The sequence below is a fragment of the Rhinoderma darwinii genome, chromosome 2, assembly GCF_050947455.1.
Source record: "Rhinoderma darwinii isolate aRhiDar2 chromosome 2, aRhiDar2.hap1, whole genome shotgun sequence".
NCBI lineage: Eukaryota > Metazoa > Chordata > Amphibia > Anura > Rhinodermatidae > Rhinoderma > Rhinoderma darwinii.
The window spans coordinates 202,639,873-202,654,019 of NC_134688.1; the positions used below are offsets into that span (position 1 = coordinate 202,639,873).

The following is a 14,147-nucleotide window of genomic DNA, read 5'->3' on the forward strand; positions in this document are numbered from 1 at the left end:
TATCAGTTGCAAAAAGTGTTTTGATATGTTTGCTGTTTTTTATTTTAGAATTAACCCCTTCGCAGTGGGGAGTATGGACCGGATTTAGGGGCTGATCACGCTTCATACCCAGCAGGTGTCGATTGTACAGTATATTACAGCTGACATCTTTCGGTAACGGCCAGGGTCATAGATAATTCTAATCCAGGTTGTTGAGCAACTTAGAGCCTTTTAAAAATAGGAGGGAGCAGTGATCACTAGGTGCCGATGCGATGTCATGGCAGCCGGTGGCTGGGTGAAGTTAGAAGGGCCGGTGGCAGGGCTTAATAGGAGAGCAGTAAAAGTACAAGACACTTCAATACATAAGTATTGAAAGATTGCTTGTATAACTCCGGGCTTAAAAATTGTTTTTTTTTAAAATAGATTTACTAATGTTTTGAACGCTCAATAAAAAAAAATATTAAAAGTAAAAAAAAAAAGTTTCCTTTTTTTTAATCCCTTAGCGACATACAACAAACTATTAGGTTGCTGTCACCAAGATGTTAAGGTAAAATAACGTAACTGTATGTTGTGTTCCTGGTGTCGGCTCAGATGCTGTATATTATAGCTCATAACCTGCTGCATGGCCAGAACCAGAGCTAGTTCCAATCCGGCCGCTTAACCCCTTAAATGCAGTGCTCAAAAGCGAGCGCTGCATCTATGGGGTTTTCCAGCAGATCGGAAGCCAGCAATGTAATTGCGGGGTTCTAATAGCTGCTTTGGCAGACCGGAGGCCTAACAATGGCCTCCTGTTTGCCAAGTACGGAAGCCTGTTTGGTCCCGCTTGGAGGAGGGGGACTAAAAGGCTTTCTTCCCCAGAAATAGGATGGCGCAGGCTCAGAAGCAGAGCCTGTGACATCAGCCGAGGGTCATAGAAAGAAAGAAAAACTCTGATCCAGAGCTGGTTGTATTAAAAAGAAACGGTGTTCCAATTTTATTGCATACAATTGGAAAAAAAAATCCAATATGCAAAGGGGTGGTTGCAATGAAAAATCACGATTTGTTAAAATTGTATGCAATGAAATTGGAACACCGCTTCCTTTTAATACAACCAGCACTGGAACAGAGCTTTTCTTTTCTTCTATGATTCCTACCGTGTGCATTCACGAGGATCCGAGCACAATCTGGATTGAGACAGCAGTGGTGAGCTGGAGGATTCCTCCCATTTTTTCCTTATCAGTCGCGGGTGTCAGCTGTATGTTACAGTTGACAACCTGCTGTAACGGCAGGGAATGGAGATATCTCCTATCCTTGCCATTAACCCCTTAGATGCCGTAATCAAATGCGATCGCAGCATCTTAGTGTTTTAAAGCCGAACGGCATCGCTGCTATGTGATTGCAGGATTGCCAATCGTTGCTATGGCAACCGGAGGCCTAACAATGACCTCCTGGTCTGCCATGTATGGAAGCCCATCAGGGGCCTAATAGGCTTGCTCTCAGTGAATAACTGACAGCTCTAATGCATTGCACTACTTTGGTAGTGCAATGTATATGGGTATAGTCACAAGGCAGTGTCCGATACGGCTGAAATTACGGAGCTGTTTTCAGGAGAAAACAGCTCCTGGATTTCAGACGTAAATTGCTCGTACTCGCGTTTTTCGCGGCGGCAATTCCGGACGTAATTGTAGCTGTTTTTCAATGGTGCCAATGAAAAACTACTCCATTTACGTCTCAAGAAGTGACATGACATGACCGTCGGCACAGTACATCGTAAAACCCATTCAAATGAACGGGCAGATGTTTGCCGACGCTTTGGAGCCGTATTTTCGGACGTAATTTGAGGTTAAAACGCCCGAATTACGTCCGTAAATAGGGTTTGTAAACCCATCCTTAGAGTAAAGATCACAGGTGCAGGCCTTCTATTCCCCTAGTGGGCCAAAAGAAAAAGTTAATAAAAATGTTGAATAAAAATTCAAGATAAAAAATACAAACACTGCCTTTTTTCATATAATAAGCCTTTTATTAAAGGAAAAAAACTGAAATCGTTAAAAAAAGTACACATATTTGGTGTCACCACGTCCATAACGATCCAAAGTGTACAACTATAAGTTAAATTTTTCCCGCACTGTGAACACCGTAAAAAATTAAAATAAAAAAACAATGCCAGAATCGCTGTTTTTTGGTCACCATCCCTCACATAACATAGAATATAAAGTGATCAAAAAGTCGCATTTTCCCCAAAATAGTACAAATAAAAACTACAACCCGTCCCGCAAAAAACAAGCCCTTACACAGCTTTTTTGATGAAAATTAATAAAATATAATTATCGTTACACAAAAAATTTATTATTTAAAATAAAAGTCATTTTATTGTGCAAATGCTAAAAAACATAAAAAACGATATACATTTGTTATCGGCGTAATCGCATCGACCCGCAAAATAAAGTAAAATGTCATTTATAACCCATGGAGAAAACTGTAAAAAAAAAAAAAGACTTAAAAACATGGTCAGAATTACTTATTTTTGGTTATCTTGCTTGCCAAAAAATAGAATTAAAAGTCATCAAAAAATCGCATGTACCCCATTTTGGTACCAATGAAAATTGCAGATTGTCCCGCAACAAATAAGCCCTCACACAGCTCCAGTGGAGGAAAAATAAAGAAGTTCTGGCTCTCAGAATATGGAGACGCAAAATGTGCAGAGTGTTCCTAAAGCTGATAAGATTGGGCGCCATTTATCAGTGCGACACTGGCCACACATGTGTGGATTATTATTTATTTACTGCATTATTATACCCTCTTATTATGTCCTGATGTACTCGGCCCAGCCTATATATGACCCCACATTATAACCTGCAATACCAGCAAAACCACAAACAAAACTGCCACCAAGCAATATCTGCGCTCCAAAGGCCAAATGGTGCTCCCTCCCTTCTGAGACCTACAGTGGGCCGAAACTCCAGTTTACATCCACATATATGGCATCGCCATACCTGGGAGAACCTGCTTAACATTTTATGAGATATTTGTCTTCAGTGGCACAAACTTGCACTAAAATGGCATATCAGTGAAAAATTTCAATTTTTACTTTGCACCATCTGCTACGCATTGATTTCTAATGAAAAAACACGTGGGGCCAAAATGCTCACTACACCCCTTATTCTGCCCTACGGGTGTAGTTTCCAAAATAGGGGTCACTACTTGGGTGTTTGTTTAAATATTTGACCTTAGAGCCCTGCAATTGTGGGCCAATGCTGTGAAAATCACCAAAATAGGCCTCAAATGCGCATGGTGCTCTTCAATTCTGAGCCCTGTCATTTGTCCAGGCAAATGATAAATGCCTTGAGGGGTGTAGTTTCCGAAATGGGGTCCCTTCTTGGGAGCTTTCACTGTACTCTGGTCTGGGCCTGCCTTAGGGGTGCCGCCCGCCACGTTGGCCCCCCCGCCATGGCCGGTGGTGTCGCTAGCAGCCGCTGTGGCTGCTACAGTAGTAGCGACGCCACATTCAACAGTAGCTGCATCCTTAGGACGCAGATACTATTGATCACTATAGCAAAGCATGGAGGTATCTCCCTGCTCTGCTATCTACTAGCGCCACTGTAGCTACTTGAGGGAGCGGAATCCCTGTGTGGCTGGCTATTCCGCTCCCGGTGGGAGCGCTTGATGTCTCTGTCCATATATGGGCAATGACATCAGGGGCAACTCATGAAGCGGAGTCCATAAATGGACAGAGACGTCCTCGATGCTGTGACTGGAGATTCCACTCCAGGAGAAGCCCCTGAATTCACTGTCCATAAATGGACAGAAACGTCACGGGCTTCTCCTGGAGTGAAATCCCCGGCCAGAGGTGGATTCCTCTCCTTCAGGGAGCTACAGTGGTGCTACCTACAGGATTGGGGGGGGGTGCTTTCTACAAGAGGGCTGTGTGGCACTATCTACAAGGGGGCTGTGTGGCACTACCTACAAGGGGGCTGTGTGGCACTACCTACAAGGGGGTTGTGTGGCACTATCTACGAGGGAGCTGTGTGGAATAACCTACAAAGGGGCTGTGTGGTACTACCTACAAGGGGGCTGTGTGGCACTATCTACAAGGAAGATGTGTGGCACTACCTACAAGAGTACTGTGTGGCATTACCTACAAGGGGGCTTTGTGGAACTAATAACAATCGGGCTGTGTGGAGCTACCTATAAGGGGACTGTGTGGCATTACCTACAAGCGGGCTGTGTGGCAATACCTACAAGGTGGCTGTGTGGCACTATCTACAGGGGGCATCTGTGAGTGGCGGGCTGATGGTTATTTTAGTGAGAGTGGTGGGCTGATGGTCATTTTACTGCGAGTGGAGGGCAGATGGTCATTTTACTGTGAGTGGGGGACTGATGCTCTTCAAGTGGTTTCCACCTCTGACATCTAATTGAAATTAATAGGAGTCAGAAAATACCTGCAACGCTCATTTGTAGTGCTTTTTTGCCTGCGTCTTTTGCATTAGCTTCAACGGCTTAAAAAAATGCAACACAAAACGTCAATTAACTCTCTCAATTCAAAATCTGCCTCAAAATTCCTGAAGGTCATAACTCCGTCAAAAATTATCGTTTTTCTAAATAAAAAAACACTGCTGTAATCTACAATACAGCGCCGATCAGATTATGTACAAGATAGGCCACTTATAATGTGGTGACAGAGACTCTTTAAATGTCTAATATACAACATATCTTGGTGGATCACAAAAATAGGAAAAGCGCTCGGTATGTCTCAGTTTGGTGCCTCCATTCAGCTTCATATTCTCTCCTAGAAACAAAGCTTCCAGGAGAGAATTCCTCCAAAACAAATTATGAGATGCTGCATTCCCCCCTCACAGATTCGCATATAATTTGTAAGGAAAAAATTGCTCTGTGAGACACATGAAGATACAGAATGGGCCCATAATTGGCTATGGTTGCCATATTAAAGAACTATAATGCACCCATGTCCATGACCCCTTTAAGGCAACCTGTCATCCACATTTTGCTTAAATTAAGCAGTTTCTGAAAACCTATATGCCGAGACCGGGCAGCGTCAAAAAAGATGTGTCCGCCATATTCATAAGCTGCAGCTAGCTGCACCCACTCTGTTAGCTCCCTTCACTATGCACTGATTGACAGATATCTCCCTATTACTGTGCATAGAGTCATGTCAATCAGCTTGTCTGTTACTGCATTATGCTTCCCTCTGTGATGGCAGCATATCGTGGATGACAGGTTCCCTTTAAAGGGAAAATCTGGCAAAAACATAATTATACATCAGTATTTTTGTGCTGCTGCTGAATCACTCACTATGCTGAAGATGAACTAGTAGCGTGTATCATTATGCTTGACCACCACTTCTTGACCCTGGGGAGCACAAGCCCCAAGCACTGGAGCATGGATTTCATGGCTGCCTAAGAGCAAGAATTTGCCTCAGCTCCTGTTGCAAAATCCTTTAAATATCCCTGCTTTCCTGCTATCTAAAACAGCCTAAAGTTTTCTTGCATGGGCTTAGCACAACCATGTACCAGTGGGAACTGATATTTTGGAGTTTTGGTGCCTTTAATCAGTTTGCTGTGACCTTTAGACATTGTACCAGCCACCATCCTGCAGATTGCAAGCTGCTTTGGGGTGCCATCTGGAACACCATCTGAACTGGGAGGCTCACCTACTATTTCACAATCCCTTCAGTGCGATAGTGAAGGTGGGGACGTCAGCACAACGGACCCGTTGCTCCAGGAACCAGGAGCAGGTGCCATCTTGCCAGCAGCGTGCGGCCCATTCCCACTTGTTTAAGCTACTCCATAAAACCCCCTGTGTGCGTTGGGAAAAACCCTCGGTCTCTCCTGATATCCTCCGGCTGTGTGCAGAAAAAGGCGGACACTGCCTGCTATACTTTGCGGAGCTCCCTAGGGTGGCTCTTACTCATTACCCCCTCTATGCTATATAAGACTAATTGCCCATTTATGCACTTCTGAAACGCCAAGTGCCATATATTTAGTGAATCTGTGATGCAGGACTGTATGAGGGTGTAAAATAACTACTCACTTTGATTGTGTTCAGTTTTGCTGTATTTAAAAAGCCAGTACACATACTGATTATGTGGAAACTCTTGTTCATTGCATCTTAGCTTTACTCCTTATACCAGACCCCACAAGTTTATTTTCAGAAACTGCACACTTTCAGCAGGCCGGAGTGATTAACTTCAATTGCTTTACAGACGCTCCCTGCAGGCCTCTCTAAGCACACTTAGTAGTCCCACTTGTTATTTCAGTAAATAGCTAGTAGAAGAAGGAACAAGAGAGTTTCTACAACCACATGATCCAAAAATATAATGGATTCAGTAGCCGCTGCTCTTCTCCAATTACCTGTGTCCAGAGATGATCATGAACCGGGCCCATCAGACCTGCTGTTTCAGTGCCTGGAAAAGTTCTTTATAACTAAATCCCCTAATAGGGGTGATTTGCCAGCCCCCTCACTTTCCTTTTTTGATGCCTCTCCCAGCCCATCACCTCCTCAGTCTACCCAAAGACCACTTGGTAATGGCTCTCAGATTGACAGGAAATTCTCAGAAATCCTTTCTGTCATCAACACCTGCCAGTCTATGATAATGGCTAAAGTGGACAAACTTAAACAAGATTTTACTATTGTCTAACATAATTAGCAAAAACTACGCAAACCATACCACTGAGACAGAGAGTCACATCTTGGAGTTGGAGAATGCTCATAGGCCTGTTCCCGAATAAATTGCTGCTTTACAGCGTCAAATGTCATCCTCTATTGACAGGGTTGACGACTTTGAAAACTGAGGAGGAACAACATCTGTGTGGTGGGCCTTGGAGTGAATGTGGAGAGCTCAAAAGCTGTTGCCTTCTTAGCTCAAAAACCTGTTGGATGTTTCTACGTTTTCTACTTTCTTTGACATTGAACGGGCTCACAGAGTCCTCACGAGAATGAGCCCACCAGGGTCCAGTCCCAATCCTCTCTTGGTTAGACTGCTATACTATCAAGACTGACATTTTGCATGCAGTGAGGTCTAAAGGCAACATTCTATACAACGGCAAAGTGTTCTCTTTCCCAGATTGCTCGGTCTCAGTGTGGAAACATTGTGCCCACTGCACTGCTGTCTGTACCAAGTGCGTGAAAATGGTTACACCTATGCTATGTTTTACCCTACCAAGCTACGAGGTGAGCATGGCCAGCCTACTTAGGCCATGTTCAATTATGGTGGAATTTTTCTGCTACAAATGTTGGTGCAGATTTGGGGCAATTACGCACTGAATCTGCACCAACATTTGCATATTTGACAGGTAATTCAGACGTTGCAGATATCACAGCGGACTTGCCACAGATTTCAGTTTTTGCATTGCAAAGGCTGAAATACGCAGTGAAATTCCGCTACTTCTCCGCAATGGAATGAGCATGCTGCAGAGGAGAAATTCTGCACAGCAGCCTAAATTCCGCACAGTTATTTTCCGCAACGTCTGAACTAAGTTTCCTAAAAATGTATAGAGACAAATGTAAAAAACAGCTGCTGCAGAATTCCACTGCAGACTGTCCGCAGCGGAATTCAACAGCAATTCTGCCACGTCTGAATGTGCCCTTACTTCTTTACCTCTCCGACAGAGGTGCTGGCAGTCTAATTTCAGGTTTTCCATTTATTCTGTATCCCCATGACACTACTAAAAGTAATGGTTTGGAATGTCTTTGGCCTCAACTTTAAATTTAACAAAGCAAAATATCTAGATTATGTTAAAAAAAATTCCCCAACATTATTTGTTTACAAGAAACCCATATGACTGGCCTGAAGATACTGGCTTTTAAATGGCACGGGTAGCAAAAGGCTACCATGCCACATACTCTAATTAATCCAGGGAAGTTTCAGTACTTATTGCCAAATCCTTGCCTTTTGAGACTGGTGGTATGTGATCATTATGGAAGGTATGTTATTGTACATCGTCCTGTTTCACACTTTCTTAAAACCATTGTTGGATTATATTTCCCCCTTTTAAGTTAGATTTTCTGAAGCAACTCACTACTCAACTGGCTTCCTTCCCTACTGCCCGACTCTGTTACTTGGGGACTTTAATGCAGTACTTAATCCATTATTAGAACGCATGGGTTGCTCTGACACTGCCAGTAGATTATTCAACTTCTGGTTCTCCTCTTCTAATTATGCTGACATTTGGTGCACTTTCAGAGGAAACATTTGATCCTCTTAAAGGAAAAAATAAGGAAAAAGCTAATCTCTAGGGATGCTGCTATATTTGCTGTGGGAGATAAGAATAGGAAGTTGCTTGCATATTTAGCACACTCTGAAAGACCCTGCACTTATATACCTAATAATCTTGACAAAAAAATATTTTTAACATACTAACCCGATAGCTATTAACGATGTTTCTGCAAAATAGTATGCAAATCTATACAGTACTAGATCAAACCATAATTCCCCAGACACCCCTGCCTTTCTGGATGACTTCTTCCCTTGGAAATTAACAGACGTGCAATCTGCCTTGTTGATAGCCCCCCTATCAATTTCCAAAATTAAGGAAGCTATAAGCTTTAGGTAAGATACCCGGTATGGGCGGTCTTATCAAGGTGTCTTGTGTACAGCGCGCCAAAGTAACAGCACGACCCTGGGTTTCACCCTATTCTGGCTTCTTCTGGGGCATTGGAAAAAGCCAGAATAGGCCGAAACCCAGGGTCTGTGCACTTTATTTTATTCATACGTGTTTTTTTAGCATACCAGTTGTGAGTATAATAAATCACTTTAATTTCCTACAAGTGTTTTGCAATATTATACTGTCGCACTCTTTTGGCCTCGAATAGGTTAACTCCATTCTGACTGCTGACTGTGGTTGGAGGGAGAACTACTGGCTACAGAACACCTTGTGAAGGTTGCTCACACCTACAACCTGTTTCACACCCCTTGAGAAAGCCATCTACGCGAAACGCGCGTTAGGGTCTCTCCACACCTGGGAGTTACTACATCCGTGGAACCATATGGGTCAGTACCAGCGTTGATTTTCTTGCAACCTTAATACCTGTAATACTACTTTGCATATCTATCGATACACCTATTTTTTGCGCTTAAGATAGGTTCAGTTTAAACACTCTATGTCGATTTAGATAACAGGCTTGATTTTACGGAGACTCTCTCTGTTTACCACTGTGTTCACTCCTCACTGCCTGTTATTAGACATATTGTTTTTGGTGATATGTAGCAATACTGTGCATGTTTGCAGCCAATCTTCGCTTGTTTTGTATCTATTATACTGCAACTATTCAGAGTTACTGATAGAAGTTGCTGTCTGTAATTGTTATTTGTCTTACTACTGTGACCCGAGTTCCCCTCCTATACTATTGGAGATATACAGTTTCTTTTGATTTATAGTCTAATTTTAATCATGTTATTTGTACTGTCCAATAAAATTTGTATTTTTCTATGCCATTGGCAATTTATATTATTTAATAGTTTCTGACTCCTTTTTCTCTTGTGTTCTATCCAACCTGTTTCACTTGTTGCATCTGCTCCGAAAGAGGAAACAAGTTTGGAGTCTTCCCGTGTGAACACGGACTCAGCAGTGCCTTGGATCTAGAAAACGTCTGAGCGGTGAAGTACATATATTTCTTGAAATTTATGAGGATTTTTTTTTTTTTTAAAGTAACAATGTATTAGGCACTATAACATTTAGGCTGGGTTCACACAACCTATTTTCAGGCGTAAACGAGGCGTATTATGCCTCGTTTTACTCCTGAAAATAGGGCTACAATACGTCGGCAAACATCTGCCCATTCATTTGAATGGGTTTGCCGACGTACTGTGCAGACAACCTGTCATTTACGCGTCGTCGTTTGACAGCTGTCAAACGACGACACGTAAAAATACAGCCTTGTCAAAATTTGAGCCGTTCTTCATTGAACTCAATGAAGAGCAGCTCAAAATTTACGGCTGTCAGAGAAGCCTCGCAAAATGCGAGGAGGAGCATTTACGTCTGAATGAGGCAGCTGTTTTCTCCTGAAAACAGTCTGTCTTTTCAGACGTAAAAGCCTGCTACTGTGTGCACATACCCTTAGAATGTAAAGAACATATTGGCAGTAAATGCAATCTACTCTATGTTCTAGGTCTATTCTTTATCACAGTATTTCTAAACATATTTCTCCTTAGGCATTGATGAGAAATTGCTCCTTTCCTGGTGCAGTTTGAAACTTTATGTTCACCTCCTACCTTCTTCTTACATAAGGTTATCAATTTGATCTGGCTAGAAAGTATCGATAATTATAGCCATTTTACCTCTCTCTCGAGTTAATTTCAAGAAACTATTATTACTGTTTGCTGAGGTAAACAACTTTATGAGGTAAGCCACTCTCTTATATTATTAGAACTGTAGACCACTGAGCCGTGTCTGCATTTAATGTACTTATACCCGTGAGCAGCACTTTGCATTCTAGAACTTTTAACTGATTTCCAATTGCTGTATGCCTTTCAGTCATTATTAAAACATGTAGCAAATTTGTGTAACTTCATACAAGTAAACTTAAACACATACTGAGAGATATATATATATATATATATTGAGCCAATTTTTACCTTAAAATAGAGTGACTGGGAGAAGGCTGTAATACTGTGAATTGCTGCTACAAAGTGTCAGTGTTTTACAGTATTGAGCAGCGAAGAAGGGGAAGCATTGCTCACACAAACACAGCGGCTTCATTAAAACAGCTGCTCAGTGGGGGTGCTGAGAGTCGGAACCCCATCGATCAGCTATTGATGGCCTATCAGATTGTATCTCTCCGGACAGCCCCTATAAGAAACAATTTTATTTATTTATTTCCATTTTTGAAACTCATACATTTTTATTTTCATTTTGATGACTTATCTGTATGACGATTTGTTCTTTATGTAAAGATACTTCACTATAAACCCTTTTCACACTGCGTTTATGGTTTCTGTTTGATTTATACGCTGGGAAAACCTCCCAATGCATATGATAAACAGAGGCTGTGATGGATGGCTAACAGTAACATCTGTCACCCATTGGCTATTATGGGATTAGATAAACAAATACGTTATGAACTCTCATGACTTTTTCATGATGCATCCAATAAGGGGTAACGGATGCCATTGCTAGGCATCCGTCACAGGCATCTTTCACCCATAGACTATAATGATATTCATTTAACGAATACATCATAAAATGCTATTGAAAAACTCATAACTGGATGCCTGTGACAATTTTTTTTGCGGGATGCCTCTGAATAGAATAGCGTAGTCGACTATGCTAGTTTATCAAGCAAAACAAAAAACGGTATCCCCAATGTATATCGCCCAATGTAGGCCAAAAAGACACTCTTTTGGCATAACGGAAGCCTATGCTTACATTTGACGTATGCGCCGGGGGACGTAAGGATTTTTTTAAAGGACATAGGCTGCTTCTATGAAAAGGTAAACATTGGTGATTAATTCAATGGGGTTCTTGGTGACTAATTCAATGGGGTTCTTGGTGACAGAACAGAAGGAGGTCTTTTCCTTTTTCACCACCACAATTACTATTGAGTGCAGGTATTTTTAAAGGAGTTTGGATGTCAGTCACAACTGCCATCCCACTTGTCTACACAATCACTAGGTGATGCATGTGTATCCAAATGCAGGTTTTATCACTTTCCCTGAATAAGATATATTACAAAACCTTATGAATTACTACAAAATTAGGTTAAAACAATTATGATAGGAGAACTTGAAATATTGTTGTTAATAATTGTAAAATTGTTATTATTAGCATCAATCATTACATCTATGTGATGATCTGCTTTAGTCTTAAATAAAACGGAGACAAAACATTTTGATATCAGAATGAGTTGTGCCAAATTACTAACTCAGCTCTGCCAAATTTGTACTTTATCTAGTAGTTTTCAACAATGTTAAATGAAGCATCAGTTGTCTCAATGTATTTTTCAGGGATTTACAGACACATATACTGAGACAACTCTATGTTAAATTTACATTTTCAATCACATTATGTATGCCTGAGCAGTTAGAATTGAGAATATAATGAAACAGACGTAGCTGGACTGAATTTGTTGTTTAACTATTTGAGTTTGTTATTTGGCGTATGCTGATACAGACTCAGTTTGCTAGTAGTCATTTGGTGTTTCAATGTATTTTTAAGAATTTTAATACTTTACGATAATATATCTTTTGATTCCTTGCTATTCCTAATATACTAAAAATAATGTATTTAAAGGAAAATTAATGCAATTAATGGTTGTTTTAAGCATACGTAAATATCTGTGGAGGTGTAGATAAGAAAATAGCTGCAGACAGTGTAGCGAAATGGCAACATATATCTAAACTACAACATCGCTGACTTTCATTTCAGAATTGATTTTAATATTTCATCATTACACAAAATAACACCAAATTGCACTTGACATTAGTTGCGAAAAACACAAATTCAGAATAAGAAAGATCACTCTCCTCTCATTCGACTATTTGAGCTCACTCCAATGTGCCTTGGACATATTTCCTGGCAGAAAAAAAGTAGATGACAGTAAATTCAATCAACTATTTTTATAAACTGCGCAGTGCTCCAGAGAGCCCCAAACAAGGTTGAAGTTTCTGATGGCAATGTGAAGAGCCAGCACAAGGCTGCCAGATACTCACTTTAGAAAATATTTACACACATAAAATTATTCCACAGGGAGGAGTATGGCAGCATTCCGAAAATTAACTTTTTTTCCCCTGTCTACAACGCTCCTATTAGAATGCAAGTCAAGTCTTCCAGATAGCATGGAATGACTCTGATTGCTTTTACACACATGCATGCATACATCTAAACACAAAATTCTTTCAATAGATTTTTGTAAAATAAAAATCTGATTTATTTTAGTGGTTGGAGATTAAGTATAGCATTTGAGGTTTACTGTTTTTCACAGTCTTCACTGGTATAGGGAAGTTTGCTACACAATAGGTTTGGAATATTCTTTATTCATTTGATGTACAGTAAGTTGTTCTGCTGCTGGATTCATTTCTACATTGAATTTAAGTTGAAAATTGTAGGTACTGTATGGTGGGATCCAGTCGCTTATTATTATCTGTTCCCCTTTGAAGGAACAGGAAATAAATAATTATTTAATTAAGTATTATGGCTTTGTTTTCTTATAGCCATATTACGTGCTGTCAAAGAGGTGTATAAATACTTTTACTATACCTCCATTCTGCTGTGGAAGCAATGCAGTGATTCTTTTCCTCTGGGATATATATGGAATCCAATAGAAAAAAAACCATGGCATTGCTTCCAGGAAAGAATACATCATTACATGCAGAGTCTGATAGAACCTACACGATAGCACATGAAGGCTCTATGGCGCTACAAAGAAGTCTAAGGTTGGGTTCCCACGTAGCGTTTGCCGCAACAGAATTCTGTGCGGAAATTCCGCAGCATTTACAGTAGCAGCAAAGTGGATGAGATTCAGAAAATCTCATGCCCACGCTGCGGAAAAAAACACAGAGTAAACGTTAATAAATTGACCTGTGGTAAGGAATTTAATTCCGCAGCAAGTCAATTTATGCTGCGTTTTTGTTGATTTTCCATTGTGGGATTTCCCCATTGAATTCAATGGGGATGCAAAACCCGCAACAGAAAGCCAAGTGACTTTTGTGGCTTATTCACTGCAAAGATTGCAACTACGGGACAACAAAATTCATACTTACCCAGAACTCCCTGCTTCTTCCTGCAGTCCGGCCTCCTGGGATGAGTTTCATCCCATGTGACTGCTGCAGCCAATCACAGGCTGCAGCGGTCACATGGGATGCAGCATCATCCAGGGAGGCCAGACTGGACTGCACAGGAGGGACGCGTCGCCATAACAATGGCCTACGTAAGTATGAGCGTTTTTACCGCTGCTTTCCGCAGCGGAAATTCCGTCCAACAAAACACACCACAATGTGGTGCAGTTTTCAGACGGAATGTACTGCGGGTTCCAGGTCGGATACGCTGCAGGGTTTTTACGCAGCGTATCGGTCCTTTGGGAACCCGGCCTAAAGGTACTTTTACACCAGCTCATTGATCGGTGCTCGTTTGCTCCTTTCACGAGGAGCTATGTATGGGGACGAGCGCTTGTTACTACGCTTGTTACTACGATCGCTTGTCCCTATACATTTGTATCATGTTTAGACAGGGAGAAAA

At 41.2% G+C, this 14,147-nt stretch overlaps 1 protein-coding gene across 1 annotated transcript in view; it reads right to left on the minus strand.

Annotated features, from left to right (window-relative positions):
* The window catches only part of DMD (dystrophin), a 2,416,993-nt gene that overhangs the window by 2,035,902 nt on the left and 366,944 nt on the right, over nucleotides 1-14,147 (minus strand). The gene's annotated exons all lie outside the window — the stretch shown is intronic.